Below are 26,662 nucleotides of genomic sequence, written 5' to 3'. Positions count from 1 at the left end.
GAGATTACTATGAAAATGAAAGTACAGACAACAATGACAATGTGAAATTTTTGTCTTCTTAAAAATTATGACTAAGCAATAAAATTGTTTCCATTGTGTTTGAATCACTGCAAAAAATTTCTATTTTATAAATTTTCAACAACTTGTGCAATAGGGAAGTATTTATATATATATGTTTCCACTTTAGACTTAGGTTAATTTTAAAGCTATAAAAACAAAAATGTAAGAAGGGAAGTATTTATATTTTAACTAAACCAGCAATTCAATAGTGCCATAGAATAGGGATTAATTTGTAATTTATCTTTTCTAAAATGATCACCTCTATTTTTCCATAGAAAAGTCAAAAGGAAATTTATTCACATACTTAGAGAAAAATAAAATTTATGGTTAGAAAAGAAGAAAGTTGGCAAAAGACAATAGTGCTGTGGTTCTCACTTTTGTATACCAGGGAAGATCCAAAAGGTCAAGATTAAGTATTCCTAAATCAGGGAGCTGTATTCTCATTCCTGGTGCAGAGGATAAAGATTGGTAAAGAGGAGTGTGGACAGATAGCATCAGCTAATTCCCTGTCATAGAAACAGATTTGGAAATTATGCTGCTACATGCATTTTGTAATACGAGGAATCATAGCTATTATCTATTGATTAATTCTAAGTGCTTACATTTAACCCTCAAAAAGCATCAAGATTGTTATCCAATTATCTCCATTTCACATATGAGTAATCAAAGAGTTACGGAAATTCGGTAATTTAACTAAATTTTATCCAAGCTGGAAGAAGTGGAACCATATTTCAAATCCATTCTGTTTATTGCTAAAACCTTGGTTCTGAAGCAATATCACAGGGAACTACTCTGCTAAGAATCATATAAAAGATAAATATTACATGTGATGTTAAATAAAAGATGCACCCCTCAGGGATGTATCCAGAATTATACACCATCAAAAGTTGTTGCACTAGCTGTATCTCCATACTTTATGTGGGAATTATCATCGTCTATCATTGATGACACATACCCAAGGTGAATTTTTAAGCCATTCGATAAAATCAGTAACAAAGCTATTAAAAAACAAAATGAAACTCTAACAAATAAATGATGAAGAATTAATTATCTTACTATAGTTATGTAGCACAGCCTAAATACAGGACTTATCTCCATGTATGACAATTATTTCTCATCAGAATCTTTAATGTGTAACTGAAGTGAAATATTTTAGGACTATTGTAAAGGTATATTATTATAAGAAATGATATAGGAATATATATATCTATCTATATACATACATATAAAATTATATTTGTGTATATACAGTTAAAATCTTTCCATTTTTAAATTAAAGGGTAATTTATATAAATCTTCAAATATGAACACAATAAATGGCAGTAAACAGTCAAATTATCTATGTACAGATATTCACAATTATCCTAGTTGTCCAAAGGCCAATCTCTGCTGTCTACTTTTAATGATTATCTCTTTTATATTTCCATTTGTGTTCCCGTTGAATTCATCAGGCATTTCACATTTACTTTATCAGTAATTGTTTCTTACTTTCTTAAGCTGTACAATTGTAAAAGATATATTAAAACTTTGAACATTCCTCTACCTAATGCCAAAATAAGTTGGAATGATAATGTCACTACATTAACATCTTTAGGTCCTTGTCCACAGACTGTTCAACAGTACTGAAAAATGTTTCTAAATAATGTACTTAAAATGAAACTCTAGTGTGTAATATCAGTAGATGTTTAAGATTTTGAAAATGGTGAGTATGCATTTTTTGCTATGCTTTGCACTTTGTGAGTTTAGACATGAATAAAAGTTTTATGTAGTGACTCACACTCAGGCTTTCTTAAAAATATTTCTTGCTCAATATCAAATACATTTTTGATAACAGCATAGTACATTTAAAAGGTCAGTAAGAGGATGGAAATTGTGCAGAATCAGCTCTATAAATCCTTTTGGTTAGAGCAATGTATGGTGGCCCAATCACTGTTTTTGATATATCTAGGCCATTTCAAAATCAAAAGGCATATTCTGTCAGAGCTTTTCCCTAATGTGAACATCTCAAACATGAAAATCTATTGCCATCAATGACTTGTAAAAGATATATGTACACGCACAAGGGCATTTTCTGATTTTTTTTCTAGGAAAATAGGGTGACAGAGAAGAAACACAGGTCTTGAACTGGAAATACTAATTTGACTTTTGCTATTTTGAAATGATAGAACACAACTAATTTTTATACTTATGAGAAGACGGTCTGTGAATATAGTAATCTTGGCTGGAGAGTATGTAACATGTATTAAATAAGGATTGTCTAAATTTGGATGAAACCATAAGACTTACCAACAACATCTGCCATTATCCCTTATTTAAGTCTTGGCTCAAAGTTTCATTTCACTGAGGCCTTCCCTAACCACCTGGTCTATTACTACAAACTGCTTTCTCCCAACACTACCCAACACCCATGCTCTCATATTCCTGATCCTCTTACCTTGCTTTTCCTTTTTTTTCTTTTACATAAAACTTGTGATTTCATAATATTATGTAATTTACTTTTTATTGTGTTTATTTCTGTATGCCTTTCCATAAAATAGAAACTTCATAGGAATGGGAACATTTTTTCTCTTTTTTTCACTGAAGGATCCTAAGCACTTAAACACTAAAAGGCACTTAACAGTAAGTCAATATGTATTTATTAAAAGACGAAGACTATTTTGCATTGAGGAAAATTGAACAAAAATATTTAATTTTCTCATGTTACAGCAATTCGTATCAATCAAAGGACAGGGACAGTTTATAACCTGTTGTAATATAAAAATAATACAAGTCAGTTGTACTTTCATTGAATTGTGGATAGTATTACTTTAAAAGACATGGAGCTTTTCCATATTATCATAAAAGAGATTAAAAGGCCCTTGGGGTTTACCAGAGTTCATAAAAATTGATCTTTAAAATCTGCTGTAATACTTTCACATGGGGAAAATGAAAGAACTTGAGAGACTCCAAGGGTCGCAGTTCTATTTTGCTTGAAAATGATGTGGCAAGTTAGAGAATACTGGGGAAAGTATTCAGAACCCTATAACTGTGTGATAAATAACATCCCAGCTACCGTGATTCCTCCATCTATCCCTATGCTTAATGTTCAAGTATTTTCATTCAGTCTATGATTTGACACTGAGTGTTGTGAACCATATTCTATAAAGAAATTAAGGAGCTGTAACCATTCAAAGCTCATGTCAAAGGTTTGGGTTAGAGCCTCTAGCTTTAAAGCTTTGATTATACAATTCACCAGGTACTGAATGCTTGCAACAAAAACAAATCATATTACATCTTTGCCCTCAAATATTTAATGATGTTTTCGGAAAGCCTGACATATACCTAATTGATTCTGACATAGGTAAGGCCCTAAGATCTTCCCTAAAAGGGAATAATTAACCTTGAGTTGAGAAGAGTGAGGGACATTGCCTATGGGCTTCACAGAGTAAGATATTTTATTTGAGTTGCAGTTTAGAGTAGGATTTCACAGAGAATAAGGCTGAGGCATAGCATCAAGTTTCTGAGATATGAAATGCCATTGTATTTTGAGGGAAAGTCAATTTTGTGTGATGGGAAGCCAGGGCATTTAAGAAAAATATAAGCCCTATGAATGAAAAGAGAGGCTGAAGTGAAGAGCTATGGAACTCACCAAATAGCATTTAGATTTTATTCTGGAAGCAATAGTGGGGAATTCCTAAAGAACTGTAATAGGAAAATAAAGTCATATTTGGACCAATTCTAAAAAAAAAAGTGTTTTTCTGATAATAAATAGCTTGACAAGTGTACAATGCCTGCAGGGCTATAGAAGTTAGGTGATTCTTCAGAAATCCCATGCATCTCCCACAGTATTAAAGGAGAAATCAAATATATACACAAGGAGTAAGGCCCAACAATCAGTGATTGAAGTGTCCACCACCCCTACGGCAACCAGCTTAAATTTCTCCAATCAAGGCACAAAACAATGTGGTATGATGAGCCTACGATGCATCAACCTGTTATGTGCCGGGCACTCTTTGTGATGAGTGCACCAAGATATGCTCCCTAATCTCAAGAAGTTTCAGAAACTGATGAGAGATGGAATAGTATCTTGAAGCATGAAAGCTAAATAGATGAAACATGGCAAAAAGAAAATTTGAAACACAGGGAGCAACATGAAAGTATGAGAGAGAATTGCTCATTTGGAAACTGTAAGGAAATTCAGTAGAACTAGATCATAGAATTCCAACAGTTCAGGGACAAAGAAATAAATGTGTAAGATATGCGTAGTCAGGAATCAGACCATGTTGGGATTGGCCTTGCTTATAGATTAACCATCAATTCATGCTTTTCAGAATTGGTTGGTCCCTCAGTGATGCCTGACAAGTGTAGAGGACACAGCTACTTTACTTAATGCATACAAAAATATTACTTATTCATAAACAGTTATTTCAAACTTTTGCATTTTCTTCTAGCCTCCTTGGGTCTTCCTCCTTCTCAGCATTCTAACACCAACAACAAAAGGATTTTGTTATTTTCTTCTCAGAAATAAATTGTGATGTTACAATTCCCAGTCAGCCCCTACCCATTCGTTATCCCTCCTCCCCAGTGGTCCCTGCTGTTGTTGACATAACCATCATTATTAAGTTGCTTAATAACCAAATTTCTTACTATTCATACTCTTTTCTCAGTGGAAGAGGAACCTCTCCTTTCATCCAATATATGGATATACCTCTACCTTTGCCCTAGAATCAATCCCATCCTTTCCTATTTACACTTGACCTTTCTCTACCAATCATTCTTTGCCTAGCCTGTTACACTCCCTTTTCCTTCTCAAGTGGCTACTACACATATGAGCTTATTCAAGGATCTTCCATCTTCAACAGAAAGCCTTCTGTCATATCGCCCACATACCCACCCTTGGCTTCTCTGCCTTCCCAACCTTTTCTATAAGAAACCATTTTCACCTGAACTTACTGGGGTTTGGCTTCCACCATCCTTTTCACTGAGCCATTTTTCAACAAGTTTCAACCATAACACTTAGGGTCTATATGTGAAAATCACAAATCAGCATACATTGCCCCAGAACTCTAAAATATTATTTGAGATACATATTTTGAAGTCACTTTTTATTTCTAGAAAAGTATATAGGCTAACTCTTATCTGGTAAGGCTTGCCATGTAAAACCTTACCCAAAATCAGTCTCAAATTTATCTCTTGATGTCGTACAAGGTTTGCACAAAATGTTACCCATGCTCCAAATAATACATAAGACTTTGGGGATTTAATCCTAATTCTTCTCAAACTGTGTCTGGGGCTTGTTTTTCAGGGGCCTTTAGCCTATCTTCTGTGTGCTCAGATCTTCACACTATCCAACCCTTTGCCTCCTGTTCACAGCCTCTCCGGTCACTTGGTAAGTTGCTTAACTTCCTTGAACTTTTTTGACATCCTGTGAGCTCATTCGTTTGTTCATTAATTCTTTCATTCTTCCAATATTTAACGGGTGCCGTTATAAGACATGTGCTTGGCCATGGATTATTCTAAGTTGAGTAACATAGTTCTGACACTTTGGGTCTCGTGTCAGCTGGGAAAATCAAAGGCATATTGTGAGGAACAAAGGAAGAAACTAATATACACAAATGCTTTATGGAATAAAATTGTATTTCTTAGAGAAATGTTAGAGTGGGTCTATAAGAAGGTAAGACAGTAGAGAAAGTGAGACTTAAATTCTTTGTTTTTTCACCCATCCCAAGATCTGACACAGGCCTTCTGGATGATTAATAAGCACTGCCTACATAGAAATAAAATAGCTTTGCCATGTTGACACTTAGAACATTTTGTCAGAAGTTAGATATATGTAACCAATTATAACAAACCAAGAAAACATTTAAATTGATCTCACCTCTTCTCCTGAAAATTTTAGACAATCACCGAATTTCTGGGCACTGGAATCATACTACACAAGCAGTTGATAACTTCTGATACCTACCATTGGGCCATAATGAGCGTCAGACCAGCTGCTCTCTCATATGATACCTAGGAACCACGAAGAGCATCTAACCCATATTTAACCAGAAAGCATTTCTTAAAAAAGCCCCTTCAGTATGAGAAGTACAAGCCCTAGAAAAAAAATATTCAGTAGGTTTGACAAATAAGCTCAACCAAGGTTTAACACGTCCTTTGACTTCTTTAAATGAAAGAAGAATATGTATTTTGAAGTAAAACCCTTTATATCTGTGCATGCCAAATTCTTTTCCTAAAATTGCGGGACTCTAGGGTTGCCAGCAATTGTTCTCTATTTTTAAAATAATAATATTACAGGGGCACCTGGGTGGCTCAGTCGGTTGAGCGTCCGACTTTGGCTCAGGTCACAATCTCATAGCTCGTGAGTTCGAACCCTGTGTCAGGCTCAGTGCTGACAGCTGGGAGTCTGGAGCCAGCTTCATATTCTGTGTCTCCCTCTCTGTCTGCCCCTCCCCGACTTACACTCTGTCTCTCTCTCTCTCTCAAAAACAAATAAAGACTAAGAAAGTTTTTAAATAATATTATATTACACTTTAGTAAATTTCTCTCTAGATTGTAAGTACTCCCCCCCTCCCCCCCGCCATACCGGATTTTTATTCTCAGATCAACCTTTGGAGGAATGAGAAGCAATTAGAGAATGGACAGCTCTCAAAGGTCAATGGATTGGCTGAGCTGGGACCTCCATGTGACTTAACATAACTTCGAATCCAGTATAACCTATAAAATATTCCACATTTTATATGTAAAATATAGAGAGGATTATTCTTTCTTATGTTTCATAACAAAACAATTGTAGACTACTTCTCACAAAGATTTTTATGAAAGATTTTGCTAGCCACACTGTGTATACACTGAGACTGAACATGGTCTACTGAGTTTCTATAGTTTAGTTGACTCTCTTTTTCTAAGTATTGAATTTCTCCTTTGTAATTAAATGATAGATTTTCATTTACATATATGTGTGTATATGTATGTATGTGTATGTACATATATATATATATATATATATATATAGAGAGAGAGAGAGAGAGAGAGAGACAGAGGGAGAGAGACAGAGAGAGAGACAAAGAATGGAAGAGAAAGAGATTTATTTTAGTCGCTTCAGTCACTCAGAAAAAAGGAATGAGGCCTCATGATCACCTGAAAGTGTAAAAAAATTTTAATAATAGAATACCACTAATGATCTAGAATATTTTGTACTCTAACAAAATAAATCTATTTTGTTTCCAAAAATGATATTTTAAAGTATCTATCGCCATGGTTTCCCCTACTAATGCAGCATTTTTATATATTCCTTTTATACAAACAAAAGTTTATATACTAAAATATATATGCTTTCTAAAAATTCATAAAAATTTACAATGATAAATTCCAATATTTTGTTTACCTTTAGTGTTTTCTTTCTCTTTTTTTAAGTTTATTTTATTTATTTTGAAAGAGAGAGAGAGAGACAGGAGGGAAGAAAGGAAAAGACAATTCCAAGCAGGCTCTTGTGCTGTCAGTGTGGAGCCTGATGCAGGCTCAAACTCACAAACTATGAGACAATGACCTGAGCCATAATCAAGAGTCAGATGCCTAACTGATCAGCGACCCAGGTGCCCTTAGCATTTTCTCTTCACAACCTACTCTGTTGATAACTTTTCTAGAGCTACACACACACACACACACACACACATACCCAGACATACAAGCAAAAACAAAACACTGGATTTGTCAATTTTGAAATATTGGTCAATATTTGGCAATTACATTATCTATTTTGCAGTACATATATTATATAAAATATTATAGTGTTAATGGACATCTACCATTGAAATATTGGGAAAATCATGCCATGGATGTTAATATAAACAGTGATACAGATGATATTTCATAGAAATGATAATTTCACTCAAAATTGGGGCAATTTTGGGGACAGCAGTGTGTCTCATTTGGTTAAGCATCCAATTCTTCATTTCAGCTCAGGTCATGATCTCACTGGTTGTGAGTTCAAGCCCCACTTTGAGCTCTGTGCTGACAGAACAGAGCCTGCTTGGGATTCTTTCTCCCTCTCTCTCCCTGCCCATCCCCTGCTCACATCCTCTCTTCTCTCTAAATAAATAAACGTGCTCACTTTGGCAGCACATATACTAAAATTGGAACGATACAGAGAAGTTTAGCATGGCCCCTGTGCAAGGATGACATACAAATTCGTTAAGTGTTCCATATTTTTGTCATGAGGAGCTAAAAAATGCTATAAATGAGGTGCAAAATAAAATGGAGGCAGCCATAGCATGGACTGAAAAGGCAGAGGAGACAATAGATGAATTAGAAAGTAAAATTATGGAAAAAGAGGAAGCTGAGAAAAAGAAAGAAAAAAAATCCAGAAGTATGAGGGGAGAATTAGAGAACTAAGCAATGCAATCAAACGGAACAATATCTGTAACAAGAATTCCAGAAGATGAAGAGAGAGAAAAGGGCTGAAGGTGTACTTGAACAAATCATAGCTGAGAACTTCACTGATCTGGGGAAGGAAAAAGGCATTGAAATCCAAGAGGCACAGAGAACTCCCTTCAGACGTAACTTGAATCGACCTTCTGCATGACATATCATAGTGAAACTGGCAAATTGCAAGGATAAGGAGAAAATTATGAAAGCAGGTAGGGATAAACACGCTCTAGCTTACAAAGGTAGACACATAAGAATAGTAGCAGACCTATCTACCGAAACTTTGCAGGCCAGAAAGGAATGGCAGGAAATCTTCAATGTGATGAACAGAAAAAATATGCAGCTGAGAATCCTTTATCCAGCAAGTCTGTCTTTCAGAATAGAAGGAGAGATACAGGTTTTCCCAAACAAACAAAAACTGAAGGAATTCATCACCACTAAACCAGCCCTACAAAAGATCCTAAGGGGGATTCTGTGAGCAAAATGTTGCAAGGACCACAAAGTACCAGAGACGTCGCTACAAGCATGAAACCAAAGGACATCACAATGACTCTAAACCCATATCTTTCTATAATAACACTGAATGTAAATGGACTGAATGCTCCAACCAAAAAAACCTAGGGTATCAGAATGGATAAAAAACAAACAAACAAACAAGACCCATCTATTTGCTGTCTACAAGAGACTCATTTTAGACCTGAGGACACCTTCAGATTGGAAGTGAGGGGATGAGAACTATCTGTCAGGCTACTGGAAATCAAAAGAAAGCTGGACTAGCCATACTTATATCAGACAAACTAGACTTTAAATTAAAGGATGTAACAAGAGATGAAGAAGGGCATTATATAAGAATTATAGGGTCTATCCATCAGGAAGAGAAAACAATTATAAATGTCTATGTCCTGAAATGGGAGCCCCCAAATATATAAAACAATGAATCACAAACATAAGCAACCTTATTGATGAGAATGTGGTAATTGCAGGTGACTTTAATACCCCACTTACAACAGTGGATAGATCATCTAGACACAGGATCAATAAAGAAACAAGGGCCCTGAATGATACATTGGATCAGATGGACTTGACAGATATATTTAGAACTCTGCATGCCAAACAGAATATACCTTCTTCTCGAGTGCACATGGAACATTCTCCAAGATAGATCACATACGGGTCACAAAACAGCCTTTAATAAGTATAAAAGAGTTGAGATCAGACCATGTACACTTTCAGACCACAATGCTATGAAACTTGAAATCAACCACAGGAAAAAGTCTGGAAAACCTCCAAAAGTATGGAGGTTAAAGAACACCCTACTAAAGAATGAGTGGGTCAACCAGGCAATTAGAGAAGAAATTTAAAAATATATGGAAACAAACGAAAATGAAAATACAACAATCCAAACGCTTTGGGACGCAGCGAAGGCAGTCCTGAGAGGAAAATACATTGCAATCCAGGCCTATCTCAAGAAACAAGAAAAATCCCAAATACAAAATCTAATAGCACACCTAAAGGAAATAGAAGCAGAACAGCAAAGACATCCCAAACCCAGCAGAAGAAGAGAAATAATAAAGATCAGAGCAGAAATAAACAATATAGAATCTAAAAAAAACTGTAGAGCATATCAATGAAACCAAGAGTTGTTTTTTTGAAAAAATAAACAAAATTGATAAACCTCTAGTCAGGCTTCTCAAAAAGAAAAGGGAGATGGCCCAAATGATAAAATCATGAATGAAAATGGAATTATTACAACCAATCCCTCAGAAATACAAGCAATTATCAGGGAATACTATGACAAATTATATTGCAACAAACTGGACAACCTGGAAGAAATGGACAAATTCCTAAACACCCACACACTTCTAAAACTCAAACAGGAAGAAATAGAAAACTTGAACAGACCCATAACCAGCAAAGAAATTGAATCAGTTATCAAAAATCTCCTAACAAATAAGTGTCCAGGACCAGATGGCTTCCCTGGGGAATTCTACCAGACATTTAAAGCAGAGATAATACCTATCCTTCTCAAGCTGTTCCAAAAAATAGAAAGGGAAGGAAAATTTCCAGACTCATTCTATGAAGCCAGCATTACTTTGATTCCCAAACCAGACAGAGATCCAGCAAAGAAAGAGAACTACAGGCCAGTATCCCTGATGAATATGGATGCAAAAATTCTCAACAAGATACTAGCAAATAGAATTCAACAGCATATGAAAAGAATTATTCACCATGATCAAGTGGAATTCATTCCTGGGATGCAGGGCTGGTTCAACATTCACAAATCAATCAACATGATACATCACATTAATAAAAGAAAAGATAAGAAACAAATGATCCTGTCAATCGATGCAGAAAAGGCCTTTGACAAAATTCAGCAACCTTTCTTAATAAAAACCCTTGAGAAAGTTGGGATAGAAGGAACATACTTAAACATCATAAAAGCCATTTATGAAAAGCCCACAGCTAACATCATCTTCAATGGGGAAAAACTGAGAGCTTTTTCCCTGAGATCAGGAACACGACAGGGATGTCCACTCTCACCGCTGTTGTTTAACATAGTGTTGGAAGTTCTAGCATCAGCAATCAGACAACAAAAGGAAATCAAAGGATCAAAATTGGCAAAGATGAAGTCAAGCTTTCACTTTTTGCAGGTGACATGATATTATACATGGAAAACCCAATAGACTCCACCAAAAGTCTGATAGAACTGATACATGAATTCAGCAAAGTCGCAGGATACAAAATTAATGTACAGAAATCAGTTGCATTCTTATACACTCACAATGAAGCAACAAAAAGACAAATAAAGAAACTGATCCCATTAACAATTGCACCAAGAAGCATAAAATACCTAGGAATAAACCTAACCAAAGATGTAAAAGATCTGTATGCTGAAAACTATAGAAAGCTTATGAAGGAAATTGAAGAAGATATAAAGAAATGGAAAAACATTCCGTGCTCATGGATTGGAAGAATAAATATTGTCAAAAATGTCAATACTACCCAAAGCTATCTACACATTCAATGCAATCCCAATCAAAATTGCACCAGCATTCTTCTCGAAGCTAGAACAAGCAATCCTAAAATTTGTATGGAACCACAAAAGACCCCGGATAGCCAAAGTAATAGTGAAGAAGACCAAAGACGGAGGCATCACAATCCAACTTTAGCCTCTACTACAAAGCTATAATCATCAAGACATCATGGTATTGGCACAAAAACAGACACATAGACCAATGGAATAGAATAGAGACTCCAGAATTCGACCCACAAAAGTATGGCCAATTAATCTTTGACAAAGCAGGAAAGAATATCCAATGGAAAAAAGTCTCTTTAACAAAATGGTGCTGGGAGAACAGCAACATGCAGAAGAATGAAACTAGACCACTTTCTTACACCATTCACAAAAATAAACTCAAAATGGATAAAGGACCTGAATGTGAGACAGGAAACCATCAAAACCCTAGGGGAGAAAGCAGGAAAAAACCTCTCTGACCTCAGCCACAGCAATTTCTTACTTGACACATCTCCAAAGGCAAGGGAATTAAAAGCAAAAATGAACTATTGGGACCTCATGATGATAAAAAGCTTCTGCACTGCAAAGGAAACAAACAACAAAACTAAAAGGTAACCGACAGAATGGGAAAGGATGTTTGCAATGACATATCAGACAAAGGGCTAGTATCCAATATCTATAAAGAACTCACCAAAGTCCACGCCCGAAAAACAAAAACTCCAGTGAAGAAATGGGCAGAAAACACGAATAGATACTTCTCTAAAGAAGACATCTAGATAACCAACAGGCACATGAAAAGATACTCAATGTCACATCAGGGAAATACAAATCAAAACCACACTGAGATATCACCTCACGCCAGTCAGAGTGGCCAAAATGAATGAATCAGGAAACTATAGATGCTGGAGAGGATGTGGAGAAATAGGAACCCTCTTGCACTGTTGGTGGGAATGCAAACTGGTGTACCCACTCTGGAAAACAGTGTGGAGGTTCCTCAAAAAATTAAAAATAGACCTACCCTATGACCCAGCAGTAGCACTGCTAGGAATTTACCCAAGGGATACAGGAGTGCTGATGCATAGGGGCACCTGTACCTCAATGTTTATAGCAGCACTTTCAACAATAGCCAAATTATGGAAAGAGCCTAAATGTCCATCAACTGATGAATGGATAAAGAAATTGTGGTTTATATACACAATGGAATACTACGTGGCAATGAGAAAGAATGAAATACGGCCTTTTGTAGCAATGTGGATGGAACTGGAGAGTGTGATGCTAAGTGAAATAAGCCATACAGAGAAAGACAGATCCCATATGTCTTCACTCTTATGTGGATCCTGAGAACTTAACAGAAGACCATGGGGGAGGGGAAGGAAAAAAAAAGAGCAGGAGGGAGCCAAACCATAAGAAACTTAAAAACTGAGAACAAACTGAGGGTCGATGGGGGGTGGGAGGGCAGGGAAAGTGGGTGATGGGCACTGAGGAGGGCCCTGTTGGCATGAGCCCTGGGTCTTGTATTGAAACCAATTTGACAATAAATTTCATATTAAAAAATAAAATAAATACACATTTAAAATTATAAAATTTGGGCAATTTAGAAGAATGCAAATTTTCTTGTTTTATAATTAATGTGTTCTAGCTAAGGCATGCTACATCATGTTGTGGCCATACTACAGATTTTAAAGCAAGTAGAAAGTTATGCCATTTTTCTGATAGATTTTAACACTGTAAAGACTCAATGATTCAGGTAAAAACTTATTGATTAATTCACTTAAAATTTTTAAGATTTTGTAAATCAAGTTTAAATTAATGTGTTTATTAAAAAGAAAATTTTATGAAGATTCTTATTTACCAGTCCTGGACACAAACAATTTTCACATTGTCTAAAATAATACATAATATGTAGGGGCACTTGGGTGGCTCAGTCTGTTAAGCATCCGACTTCGGCTCAGGTCATGATCTCCCGGTTCATGATTTCGAGTTTCACATCGGGCTCTCTGTGCTGTAAGCACAGAGCCCACTTCAGATCCTCTGTCCCCCTTTCTCTCTGCCTGTGCCCCACTTGTACACTCACTCACTCTCTCTCTCTTGCTCTCTCTCAAAATAAATAAACATTAAAAATTAAAAAAAATAGTAATGTGTAGTATGTAGACATACGGGTAAAGGATTTTTGGATTAGGTGAATGGATATTAGATTTCGTAAAGTATCAACTTGTCATTTCACATTGTAGCTTCAATAACCTATAATTCTTGTTTAAAATTGGACTGCATTTGTGCAATAATGTGTCTGATCTTAGCACATAATTTAAACATTATTAGTCACCATGGTGATACAGCCTAAAAGTTTGCATAATCATAAATAAATCCTAAAATTAATAGCTTGGCCATATTACCTTAAATTCAATCTGTTAGTAGATGAAAATGACTTGGAAAAAATAATTTATGTTCTGTGAACTCACTGTTTTGCTTAGTAATTCTCAGTAGGGAGTGGCATGATTTTCTCCTCACTTTATTAAAATTCCTAATGACACTTTTTATAGAATTTAAGAAAATCTACATGTATAACTGCACAACTCTTCTTTTGATGAATTTCCCCCTTTTTATCATACTCTCTATCCTAATAGTTACTGTAAAATAAAATCAAATGCTATCAAGGAGAGTAAAATGTCATAAATTGATGATGAGTAACATTACACAAGGTTTAACATGCAAACTGAAACTTGATTAGATGGCAGTTTCAAATGACTAAGTGGGCAGCAGAGCAAAATGATGGTTGATTAGGGTCTTCCCAGTGGCAATTTCTACTTTTACAGAGTAAAATACTAAATAATCCTGATTATACTATAATTGTAACTAATTTCTTTACCAGTATGAAGCCAGCTGGAGTCAAGTTGCACTGGTCTGTGTGTGTGTGTGTGTGTGTGTTGTGTGTGGATGTGAACGGCTAACAATCTTCCAGGGAGTAGTTCTTATATTTCCTAATAGTTTAAATGCTCTTATTTTCTTTCTCACCCACTGTATTATCTAGTGTATGCACAGGAAAGTATGCACCTTCACCTGGAAATCACAAATCTAGAAAGAAGAACTAATTCCTTGTCTAGATATAAGCTCATATAAACAAAAATCCTGGAGGTGACCTTTTGTTCCATTCTGTCTTTTCCAGTTTATATCCAAGCCAAGTGAGGGTTCTAATTTTAAAATACATCCGGACCTTAGCCTCTTTCACTACCTCTTCCACTAACAGCCTGGCCCTAACCATTCTCATCTATTGCCTGTGTCAGTACAATAATCCAGGCATCTGCCCATGTTTATACCATTAGCAATACAGCAGCCAGTTCACTAAAACCTGAGTCATGTCACACCATTCTTCAGAAATGTTTTTGCATTTCTATATACCATTAATGAAGCAGCAGAGAGTAAAATAAGAAATCAGTCCCACTTATAATTGTACCAAAACCAATAAGATACCAGAAATAAACCTAATCACAGAGGTGAAAGACCTGTACTCTGAAATGATAAAACACCAATGAAAGAAGTTAAAAATGACACAAATAAATGGAAAAGCATCCCATGCTCATAGATTAGAAGAACAAATATTGTTAAAATGTCTATACTATCCAAGAAATCTACATAACATATTTAATGCAGTCCTTATCATAATATCAGTAGCATTTTTCACAGAGCTAGAACAAACAATCCTAAAATGTGTATGGAACCACAAAAATCTCAAATAGCTAAAGCAACTTTGAACAAGAAAAGCAAAGCTGGAGATATCTCAATTCTGGACTTCAAGTTATGTTACAAAGCTATAGTGATCAAAACAGTATGGTACTGGCACAAAAATAGACACATGGATCAACAGAACAAATAGAAAACTGAGAAATGAACCCATAACTATATGGTCAATTAATCTTAGACAAACAGGAAAATGAAACCATAAAATCCTATAGGACAACACAGATAATAATCTCTTTGACAAAGGCTGTAGCAACTTCTTACTAGATATGTCTCCGGAGGCAAGAGAGACAAAAGCAAAAATAAACTACTGGCACTACATCAAAATAAAAAGCTTCTGCACAGTGAAGGAAACAATCAACAAAACTAAAAGGCAACTTCCAGGATGGGAGAAGATATTTGCAAATGACATATCTGATAAAGAGTTAGTATCCAAAATCTATAAATAACTTACTGAACTCAACACCCCAAATACAAATAATCTAGTGAAGAAATGGGCAGAAGACACAAATAGACATTTTCCAAAGAAGACATCCAGATGGCAAACAGCCACATGAAAAGATGCTTAACATCACTCATCATCAGGGAAATGCAAATCAAAACTACAATGAGATACCACTGCACACTGTCAGAATGGCTAAAATTAACAATATAGGAAACAACAGATGTTGGTGAGAATGTGGAGAAAGGGGAACCCTCTTAAACTGCTTGTGGGAATGCAAACTGGTGCAGCCGCTCTGGAAAACGGTATGGAGTTTCCTCTTAAAAACAGAACTACCCTACGATCCAACATTGCACTACTAGGTATTTACCCAAAGAATACAAAAATACTAATTCAACGGGATACATACAGCCCAAATAGCAGCATTATCAATAATAGCAAAATTATGGAAACATTCCAAGTACCCATTGACCATTGAGTGGATAAAGAAGATGTAGTGTGTATATATATATATATATATATATATATATATATATATACACACACACAATGGAATATTATTCAGCCATAAAAGAAAATGAAATCTTGCCAATTCCAGGAGCATGTTATGTTAAGTGAAATAAGTCAGCTGGAGAAAGACAAACACCATATGATTTCACTTACATGTGGAATTTAAGAAACAAAACAAAATAAGCAAAGGGGAAAAAAAGAGAGCAAGAAGGAGGCAAACCAAGAAACAGATTCTTAAGTATAGAGAACAAACTGATGGTTACCAGATGGGAGGTGGGTGGGGAATGGGTTAAATAGGTGATGGGGATTAAGGAGTTCACTTGTTGTGATGAGCACCAGGTGATGTATCAAACTGTTGACTTTCTATATGGTATACCTGAAACTAATATTACACTGTATGCTAACTCACTGGAGTTTAAATAAAAACTTAAAAAATAAATAAAACCTTTAAATGATCTCCCAAAACAAGTTAGAAGCCAGTCTTTACGATGGTTTACAAGACACTAGAGCTACACTGCCCACATGTGGCTACTGAGCACTTGAAATATGTCTGGGCAAAATTGAAATATGCTGTATATATAAATTATACACTGAACTTCAAAGACTTAGAATGAAAAAATGTAATTTTAAAGACTTAAAAAGTAAAACACTTTGTTAATACTTTTACATTGATTACAACTGAAAATTTTATTTTGCATGTTTTGGAGTAAATGAAATATAACATTAATTTTATCTGCTTACTTTTTATTTTTACTTAAAATTTTTTTAATTTAAGCAGAATTAACATACAGTTTGGGTGTACAATATAATGATTCAACAATTCTGTACATTACTCAGTGCTCATCATGATAAATGTACTTGTAAGTCACTTCACTTATTTCACCCATTTATCTGCTTATTTTTATATTTTTATCATACGTACTAAAAAAATTAAAACTTACATATATAGTTCATACTATTTTTTTCTCTGGAAATCACTGTACTAGAAGGTCTGGTGACAGTTGCTTCTCTGACCCTACCCCCTAATTCCTGCCTCATCTCTGGCTGAGCTGGGACCACACTGGCTTCTTTATTCTTCATTCATTCCTTGTGTCAGATTCACACTTGCCAAAGAATAATATCAAACTTTATGTGCCTTAAAGCTGGTAAATGGTGGGTCAATCAGCTAGCAAATTTTTGTTAACAATATATAGTCTTCTAGACACTGAAATTTTATAGTAAACATTATAGTCATATGTTCTCTGTACCCAAGGAGCCTGCATTCTAGTTGGGATATGTTATAATGCTTATAAAATGCAAATTTTAGAATCTTCATTCACTCAATATAATGACTAAATATCTGAAACTTAGCAAACTACTGGAAAAACAATGTAGAGTGTTTGCTTTGTAAAATATTGCCAAAGAAGTGAAGATGATTATTAGGATAGATTCAACGAAAATCTCTCTCTTTCTCTCTCTCTCTCTCTCAATCATACAAAACTATTACCCAAGTTTTATTTTCTCTGTAGAGCTTCTCTTTACCTAAAATTATTGTTTGATATTGTTAAATTGTATATTCCATTATTCTGCAACTAAATGTAGGGCTGATTCTAGTTTATCATGGCACATGGCAAGTACCCATTACATATTTATTAAATGCACATATTAATTAAATGTCAAATATATTGCAATAATCATTGTAATTCAAAGGAAAATTAGTATCCTAACTGAAAGTGGAATTTGACTCTCTTGAAAGAGCAAATGAATATTGTGAATTTTAACAATTATGTCTTTGCTTAATTTTTTAAGTTATTCTGAACTTTAAAACAAATGGATGAATAAGAAGTAACTATTACAGAAATACTTATAATAGAGAAAAATGATAGTTAAAAACAGTTGAATGCTAATACATTATAACATATTACATTTATTACATATAATAAATCTTTTACATAATATAGATTCTTAAAAGCTTCTTATAAATCAAATGTAATCATAATATGCATCAATTATAATTAAACAATAGCAATAATCGGTGCCTCAGATAAACCTCACTGGCTGTGATGCTGCCACTGTGCAAAGCTGTATCATTAAACAACAAAACTCATTATATAAAGGGATATTTTTGGTGAAGCTTTATATAAGATAAAGATTTTTATATATACATTTTCATGCTTAGTTTTAATGATAATCAGGTTTTAATTGCATAGACTTAACATAATAACTGCTTTTATAATGGCATTTTTGACACTAATTTTATCATTAACAAACCTATTTTTTTAATGTTTATTTATTTTTGGGAGAGAGAGAAAGAGAGAGAGCAAGTGCGAGCGAGGGAGGGGCAGAGAGAGAGGGAGACACAGAATCTAAAGCAGGCTCCAGGCTCTAAGCTGTCAGCACAGAGCCCAACAGGGGCTCAAAATCACAGACTGTGATGACCTGAGCCGCAGTTGGATGCTCACCCAACTGAGTCATTCAGGCACCCCTACAAACCTATTTTTACCTGAAATTAACAGCACCTACAAATATATAATTTCATTCAAAATAATCTCACTTTGGGAGCCAAATAATAAAATGGGTAGAGATGTATCATGAAAGTGAACACACAGTAGAAAAAAATGAGTATTTTGTAAGGTCCTTACAATTATTTTAAACAACAGCTCGTTATTTCAATCCTTCCTATCTCCTCAATCAAAATATGCTAAAAATCATGTCAATAAAAATAATATTAAGAATGCAACAGAATTGCCTGGGTGGCTTAGTTGGTTAAGCATCCAACTTCTGCTCAGGTCATGATCTCACTGTTTCTGAGTTCAAGCCTCCCGTCAGGCTCTGTGCTGACAGCTCAGAGCCTGGAGCCTGCCTCGGTTTCTCTGTCTCCCTCTCTCTCTCTCACTCTGTCCCTTCCCACTCATTCTCTCTCTCTCTCTCTCTCTCAAAAATAAACATTTAAAAAAAATTAAAAAAAGAAAGAATGCCTTGGAACATATTTGAGGTAAACAGGCATCCAAAAAGATATGTTTACTATGGAACAGGAAAATGATTATTGTGTTAACTTTCCAAAATGATTTAGAAATTTTTTTTTCTTAAATTTTGAAGCATCTAGTGTCATCTAGGGGTTCTTGGATACCTTTTGGAATTTATATTACTACAAACAATCTAACAATATGCTTTACTTTTTAGTAATTCAAAATATTATACTTAATCAAATACTTTGAACCATCACTGCTGATTCTTATTCTAAAAGAAAAATAATTACGCATTTATTTTCTTAAGAATGTCACTACCAGCAAATAAGGCTTGTACACATTGCTTTGAGATTTTTTTTTTTAATTTTTTTTCAACGTTTATTTATTTTTGGGACAGAGAGAGACAGAGCATGAACGGGGGAGGGGCAGAGAGAGAGGGAGACACAGAATCGGAAACAGGCTCCAGGCTCTGAGCCATCAGCCCAGAGCCCGACGCGGGGCTCGAACTCACGGACCGCGAGATCGTGACCTGGCTGAAGTCGGACACTTAACCGACTGAGCCACCCAGGCGCCCCTAGATTTTTAATAATTATATGAATGTCAAGCAATGAAATAGCCAGTGATTAAATTGAAAGGGCAAATTGCAGGGACTCCTAAATCATTTTATCTTTCACAAGGACATACAGTGTAAGACCTTGAATTTTATTTTTCACAGCTCATTAAGACATATATAAATTTCCCATTAGGACATCAATAGTAATAATTGCTTACAGATGTAAAGTATATTAGCTCCAAGCATATCTTTGTCTGTATGTTAATAGTGCATTTCCATAAAAAAGTGTTTTAAATATCTGAAATTCCTGCTGATTGAGTAATATTACATTAGTAATAATAGCTGATAACACATGACTTAAAACATGTAAACAGTTCAAAAGTTTATATCTTTTAAAAGGTAACTGTGAAGCCATTTCCTTGAGGTAAGCACTGTCATTAAGTTTCTTATATTTCTAGAATTCTTTATTTAACATAAATACTATGTGCACAGCATTTGCACACACACTACATATCCTTTTTAAATAAACATAAATAAGAATATTTATATATGCTTTATTTACCTTGTTTTTCTCAATTATTATATCTTGAAAGGTTTTCTTTATTAACACACAGAAAATTGCTGCAATAGAGTTTTAACGGTTTAGTAGTATTTTAATATAGGGATGTCCTAACATTCATTTAACCACTACTCTGAAGATGAATACTACTTTTTCGAGGTAAAATAATTTAGGGTCCTAAATGGCATTTTGAAAATATAAATATAATCAAAGAAGTTAAAAAAATCAAATCTCACATATATTTCCACCTTCAAAAATCTACTCACTGTTAACATTCTAATTTTATAATCTTATTATATTTGTACAGTATAGGAACAGTTAGCATGAACTTCGGAGATTATGCATGGCTTATTAAAATCAGTTCATTTTCATTTACTTTGTTTTACCCAATAATGCACTCCTTGAGAGATCCTATCTTATGTATTATTTTATCGCTAGGCTTTAGGAAAAAAAGTTCAAAAATAATTTAAAAATACATTTATTTTAAATAGCTAAGAGTTCATTTAATGCTAGATTCTTGTTATGTTATTTTTCTAGGAAGATATTAAAATATTTAAACAGTCTTCTGAAAGGCAAAATTTCATATGTGTTTAGCATAGATTTACTAGAATGTGACTATTTTCCCTTTAAATCAGTCCCTAATTTCATTTGTTTTGGAATTGCCCCCTCAACCAGGTTGTAAATTTCAGGATGGAAATAACGTTTCATTAACTCTTCTCTCTCCCACACTGTTTGACAGAATTCAGACATATGTAAATTCAGGCATATGTAAAACTACAATGTATTGTTTGCATTATATTATATATAATGTAAATTTCAGGACTACTATGCAAAAGCTACAGTATCATTTAGTGTTTACCAGTTGCAGTTGAAACATGTTTGAATAGCCTCTTTAAAATTCAGAAGGATATGGTCTCAGGAATTCTAATCCAAGTGTACGGAAGGGATTCTACCATATACTACACTTTTATTTAATATGTAGCCTGAAAAATAACAAAACCAGTACTTTCGGCAAATAGATGAATTGTGGTTGATGTTGAACTGACATTAATGTGTAAATGAAGATAGCTAAGAAGGGGTAAAAGGGTAAAGGATATGTACAAAAGGCAATACTAAAAGAGAATCAGAATGGCCAACAAACACATGAAAAAGGTTGAATATCACTAATAATCAAGAATGAATGCAATTTCAAAGAGTAATGGGATCTACCATTTTTAATAATTAAGATAACACTAGGCCAAATAATTTTGACTCTATCCCTTACTAGCTATGTACAAGTTACTCAATGTTTATTTGCCTTTATTTTTACACTTTTATTTTTTTAATGTTTATTTGTTTATTTTTGAGAGAAAGAGAGGGAGAGAGCAGGGGAGGAGCAGAGAGAGAGGAAGACAGAGAATCCCAAGCAGGCTCCATGATGTCAGTGGAGAGCCCCACGCAGGACTCGATCTCACGAAGGGTAAGATCATGACCTGAGACAAGATCAAGAGCTGGGTGCTCAACCAACTGAGCCACCCACGTGCTCCCATTTTCTCACTTTTTTTTTTTTTCAACGTTTATTTATTTTTGGGACAGAGAGAGACAGAGCATGAACGGGGGAGGGGCAGAGAGAGAGGGAGACACAGAATCGGAAACAGGCTCCAGGCTCTGAGCCATCAGCCCAGAGCCTGATGCAGGGCTCGAACTCCCGGACCGCGAGATCGTAACCTGGCTGAAGTCGGGCGCTTAATTAACTGACTGCGCCACCCAGGCGCCCCTCATTTTCTCACTTTTAAATTCAGAATAATAACAGTATCCACCTAATAAAATTGCTATGTAAATTAAATAAAACATCTAAAAGAAAGTCTGAGGACAGTAATAGGAGGTTAACAAAAAGAATAATAATAATGAACATTTAATAAATAACTGAATGTTGAGTCAAGAGAAATTTTTATGTACTTGCATGTGAAAAAAATTGGCAATACTGAAGTAGAAATTGTCCAAACGTGTAAGTATTCGTATCGCAGTAATATGTATACCTATACAAAATTAGAAACAATGCAAATGTTGGTATATACGTACAATAGAAGATAACGCAATAGTTAAAATGAATAAATAAAGTAAATAAATCAAAAGAATCAAACTTTTAGCTCTCCTTTCCTATAGGAAACATTGTAGGTGAACAGAATACTTGATGAAATGTTAAGTATTCAGTGAATACATGAAGAAAGATTATGCTAATTAGAATTTCACTGTTTTGTGACCTTTAATGAAACAATGGATTTAGGCAGTGGCTTCTAACATCACAGAGAAGACGGTATGTTCCTTCTGATGTAAGCACACACCACCACCTGTGATAGAGTCTCGCCAAAAAAAAAAAAAAAAAAAAAAAAAAATCAAACGTGAATCTTACTACTAAGTTAAAGGAAATAAAGGGAAGATAACATTTTGACATTAGCACTCTCCAGAAGTGCTTCACCAAAGGAAGGAGAGAGACAAAGAGAGACAGAGATAGAAACTGATTTTAGATCTACATTCAGACTAAATGATACTTAGGAGATATCTTTACTTGGATTCTGATTAGAAAAAAAGTTTTAAATGAAAAAGAAAGGAAGACATGTGGGAAATGTGAGTACTGACTAATGAAAATAAAGAAATGGGAGTGGCGGGGGGCACTCCTGGCTGGCTCCATGGGTGTAGCGGGTGACTCTTGATTTCAGGGTTGTAAGTTCCCGCCACAGGCTGGGTGTACAGATTATTTAAAAATAAAAGTTTAAAAAAAAAAAAAAAGAAAGAAATGTTTTTTTTTTTTTAATTTTTTTAAGCTTTATTTATTTTTGAGAGAGAGAGACAGAGCATGAGTGGGGGAGGAGCAGAGAGAGGGAGACACATAATCGGAAGCAGGCTCCAGGATCCCAGTGGTCAGCCAAGAGCTCACCATGGGGCTCCAACCCAAGAACCATGTGATCATGACCTGAGCCAAAGTCCGATGCCTAACAGACTGAGCCACCCAGATGCCCCAAGAAATGTGTCTTTTTTTAAAGCACATTAATATTTTATTTTTTAACATCTTCATTTTTAATAGTTCAACTTTTAATAAGCCAAAATGGTATTCTACCTGGGATTTTTTTCATAATCATATGTGGAAAGAAGTTTGCATATAGTTAAAACAAACTGTCTAAGTGTTGAAAACTGCTGGAACTACAGGAGGGTAAATTAAAACCGTACCATTTATTTTTTAACACATTTAGAATTGCCATAATTTTAATATATATTAATTAATACATAAGATAAAATACATAATATTTTACCATTTTCAAATGGCAGTTTCATTTTTCATCAATATATAATATGATTATTATTGAGCACCTATTAGAAACAAGGAAAGTTGGCTAATCAGGCTTACATTAACATGTCACTCCTTGTCCTTACCAAATAAAGGTGTTACTACGTCTTTGTAAGTTCAAACCTAAATAACTCTAAGTACATTCTTGCTCATCTTCTCTTTGCTCAAGTAACAAGAGTAGTATAGTTATATATACCAGAATGAAACTGTATTAGATAAATAATTGCAACTCACAATAAAAATAATAAAGTTTACTTACAGATTACATTTATTTACATACTAAAATATAGTTCAGACTGAGTAAGACTGCCTTTTGCCATGTGAAAAACAAAAAAAAAGTATTTGGAAAAAATATTTTATTGTTTTTAAGACATCTTACATGTTTTACTTCTAGGAATAAATCTATAAGCAATTACATTTTCATGTCTGTCACCAGTGAGTGGTGCCAGTTACCAGCTGACCGACACTAGTCATTTGGAAAACAAAATCCATCTCCAATTTGATTGTCAGTTCAAAACTTCTAGAAAAAAATAATGAAATATCATTGAAATATTAATATTAATAATTAATACTAATGACCATGCTTCTACATGTTTGTACCTCTGTTTTCTAGGGTTTTTTTCATTCCAACTAAATAAGGAGGTAACAATTCAAGCAACACAAATATAAGCTGTTTTTTATCAACAAAAAAGGAAATTACAACTCAAATATATCTTGTTAAATTGCTTTTTGTTTTATTTTTATCTCCATCTTTATTCATGAGTTGGAAACGCTTTAAAACCTTTCCCACAGAACAAACTGTTTGTTTAAAGGTACAGCTCTCTACAGAGATCATGTTTTTCTTACTAAATTAATTGTCATCCTTCTTTTCCATTCATTTAATATTAATCCTGATTATTATATCATAAAAGCTCATGGAGAATAGAAAATTCTTATTAACTCAAAGGAAATGCCTTGAAAATATTCAGAAGAGACAATGTTACTCATCTAGTAGCTACAAAACTGCAAACTAATGGTAACATTTTTTAATAAAAATAAATATTCCCATTCACCATCAACAATAAAGAGATAACACTGTTAATAATAAGAGTTAGGAGATCGTTAGTTGTGAGGCTAGGGATAAAAGAAAAAAAATACTTTGTAGAGGAAATGTTTTATAGCGAGTCTATTAGAACAGAAATTGTACCACGAACCGTTTTTTTTTTTTCTTTTTTGATACAGGAGAGACATTAGCATGTTTTACATCATGAAAAAAAAAAAACAAGTAGAAAATATAGATTTCACATTAACATGGACCACACTCAAGTGAACAATTGTGCAGCTTATGTGATGCTCCATAGTTTCTGCCCTTTTCCTTCCCTTTCCAACTTGCCTATTTATTGGAGAGGAACATGGCCAAGTTCAATTCATCACCGCTACACACAGCTTCCCTGCAATGCTGCCACTGGCACCCACTCCCTCCATCTGGCCTTAGTCTGAGCATGGTTTCCTCTACAACTGTTGCCAGTCTGTTGCCATAGCAGCAGCTAAGAGGGCGATGGTGGGATGGGAAAAGAAGGAAAGCACGCTCCATATCCATGCCCCTTATGGAGATTTTGAAATGGTTCCAAAGTCCCACCGAAAATGTGACAGAAAAAAAGAAGAAGAAGAATAAACAGTCTTACAAAAGATATCCACAATAGAGAAACACCTTTTTTTCTTTTCCCAAAGGGAAATAAACGTGTATTAGGGAGAGACAGTTCAACCTGCAAACTGAGAATTAAGCAACATGCTCACATGGTTGGAAAGGAAAGGAACCAGTGGATTATATGACGAAGGAGGGTGTTTAGGCCTTTATTAGTGGAAGGTAGGAAAACAAGCACTTTTCCAGAAGCAAAAGTGTTATAGCTCAATGTTTGGAACTCCTTTTTAAACTAAAAGCTATGCACTGACTCCTAAAATTCTACATCGATATTTGAATGAATATAAAGGTAAGCATTGTCTAGCTACTATGTTGTAATTCCAGGTTAAAAGTCATCATTACCAGTATTTAATTTCTGATTTTAAAATGATATATGGTACACCTGCATATATTTCCAGAAAAATAAATCTTACCGGAATTTCACTAAAACTTATTTTAATTTTATATATGGATTCTGAGTATAATCAAAGGGATATACAAACTTATATGCAGAAAAGCAACATAACATAAACCAAGCACTAAAAATTAAAGGGAAGATAGAAATCAACTAATTCTAATCTTAGCTTTTAAAAAGCTTACTGTGAAAGCGTTTGGCAAGTAGGACTATTACTGACTCTTAAAGTTCATATGACAATTACTGAGTTGGAAATATGTCTTAAAAGGTCATCGTATCTTTTTCCTATGTCCAAGTAGGAGTACAGGAAAAATCTCAGACAAAGGCTGCTGTGTACTACTTTTGAAAGTAGTTCTACACAGAAAGTCAGACTGTGCCATTTGTCTTACAATCCAAATTATTCTCCACGTTCATAGTTTTCATCTTTTTGTAATGTAAATAACAGAAGATCGATGGCCAACTTTTCCTCAAATATTCAGCATTACCTCTGTTCCTGGGATCAAACATTGTGCATTGTGTTTCTGGGAAAAAGTTAGGAAAAGAGGAAGATAAGGGGCATGTGGTACTATTAATCATAGCACTGAAGTGCTTCAAAACACAAGGTGGCCTCGATGACATGTTCAAGCATTCTCATTAAAGGTCAGGCTTTCTTATATAAAATGTCTATGACTTAATATTTGTCATTAATGTAACTTTACTAATAAAGAAAGGGTGGTTTTAAGAGATGATAGGTAAATGTGAGACATTCAGAGGATAGGAGTGAGCTCTACTGCAGCAATAATTCAAGAAACTAATAGATAAAATCAGAAAGCCCATCCTCAAGGCCAAGGATTTTGCCTCCAGACTGAAGCCTTTCAAAAGCCAAAATAGCTATGCTGGTGAACAAATGGTTTTTATCATCATCTCATTTGCTATAACTTTATCTGAGTTCAGTGTACTTTTAAAAAATGCCACTATTATATTTTGAAAACCCTGTACATATTTGCTACTAAGTGTCCACCCTGCCCAAAGCACCCAGATTAACAATAAAAAA

The 26,662-nt window shown here is 34.6% G+C and overlaps 1 protein-coding gene and 1 non-coding gene across 2 annotated transcripts in view; one reads left to right on the top strand and one right to left on the bottom strand.

Annotated features, from left to right (window-relative positions):
• Window positions 1–26,662, bottom strand: part of HCN1 (hyperpolarization activated cyclic nucleotide gated potassium channel 1) — a 389,009-nt gene that overhangs the window by 210,286 nt on the left and 152,061 nt on the right. The gene's annotated exons all lie outside the window — the stretch shown is intronic.
• Window positions 8,145–8,251, top strand: LOC123581551. The gene has a single exon (XR_006703813.1). It is a non-coding gene; the product is annotated as a U6 spliceosomal RNA (small nuclear RNA).

Source organism: Leopardus geoffroyi, chromosome A1 (assembly GCF_018350155.1).
Source record: "Leopardus geoffroyi isolate Oge1 chromosome A1, O.geoffroyi_Oge1_pat1.0, whole genome shotgun sequence".
In the NCBI taxonomy this organism is placed as follows: domain Eukaryota; kingdom Metazoa; phylum Chordata; class Mammalia; order Carnivora; family Felidae; genus Leopardus; species Leopardus geoffroyi.
This window is presented reverse-complemented; position numbering and strand designations above follow the sequence as displayed.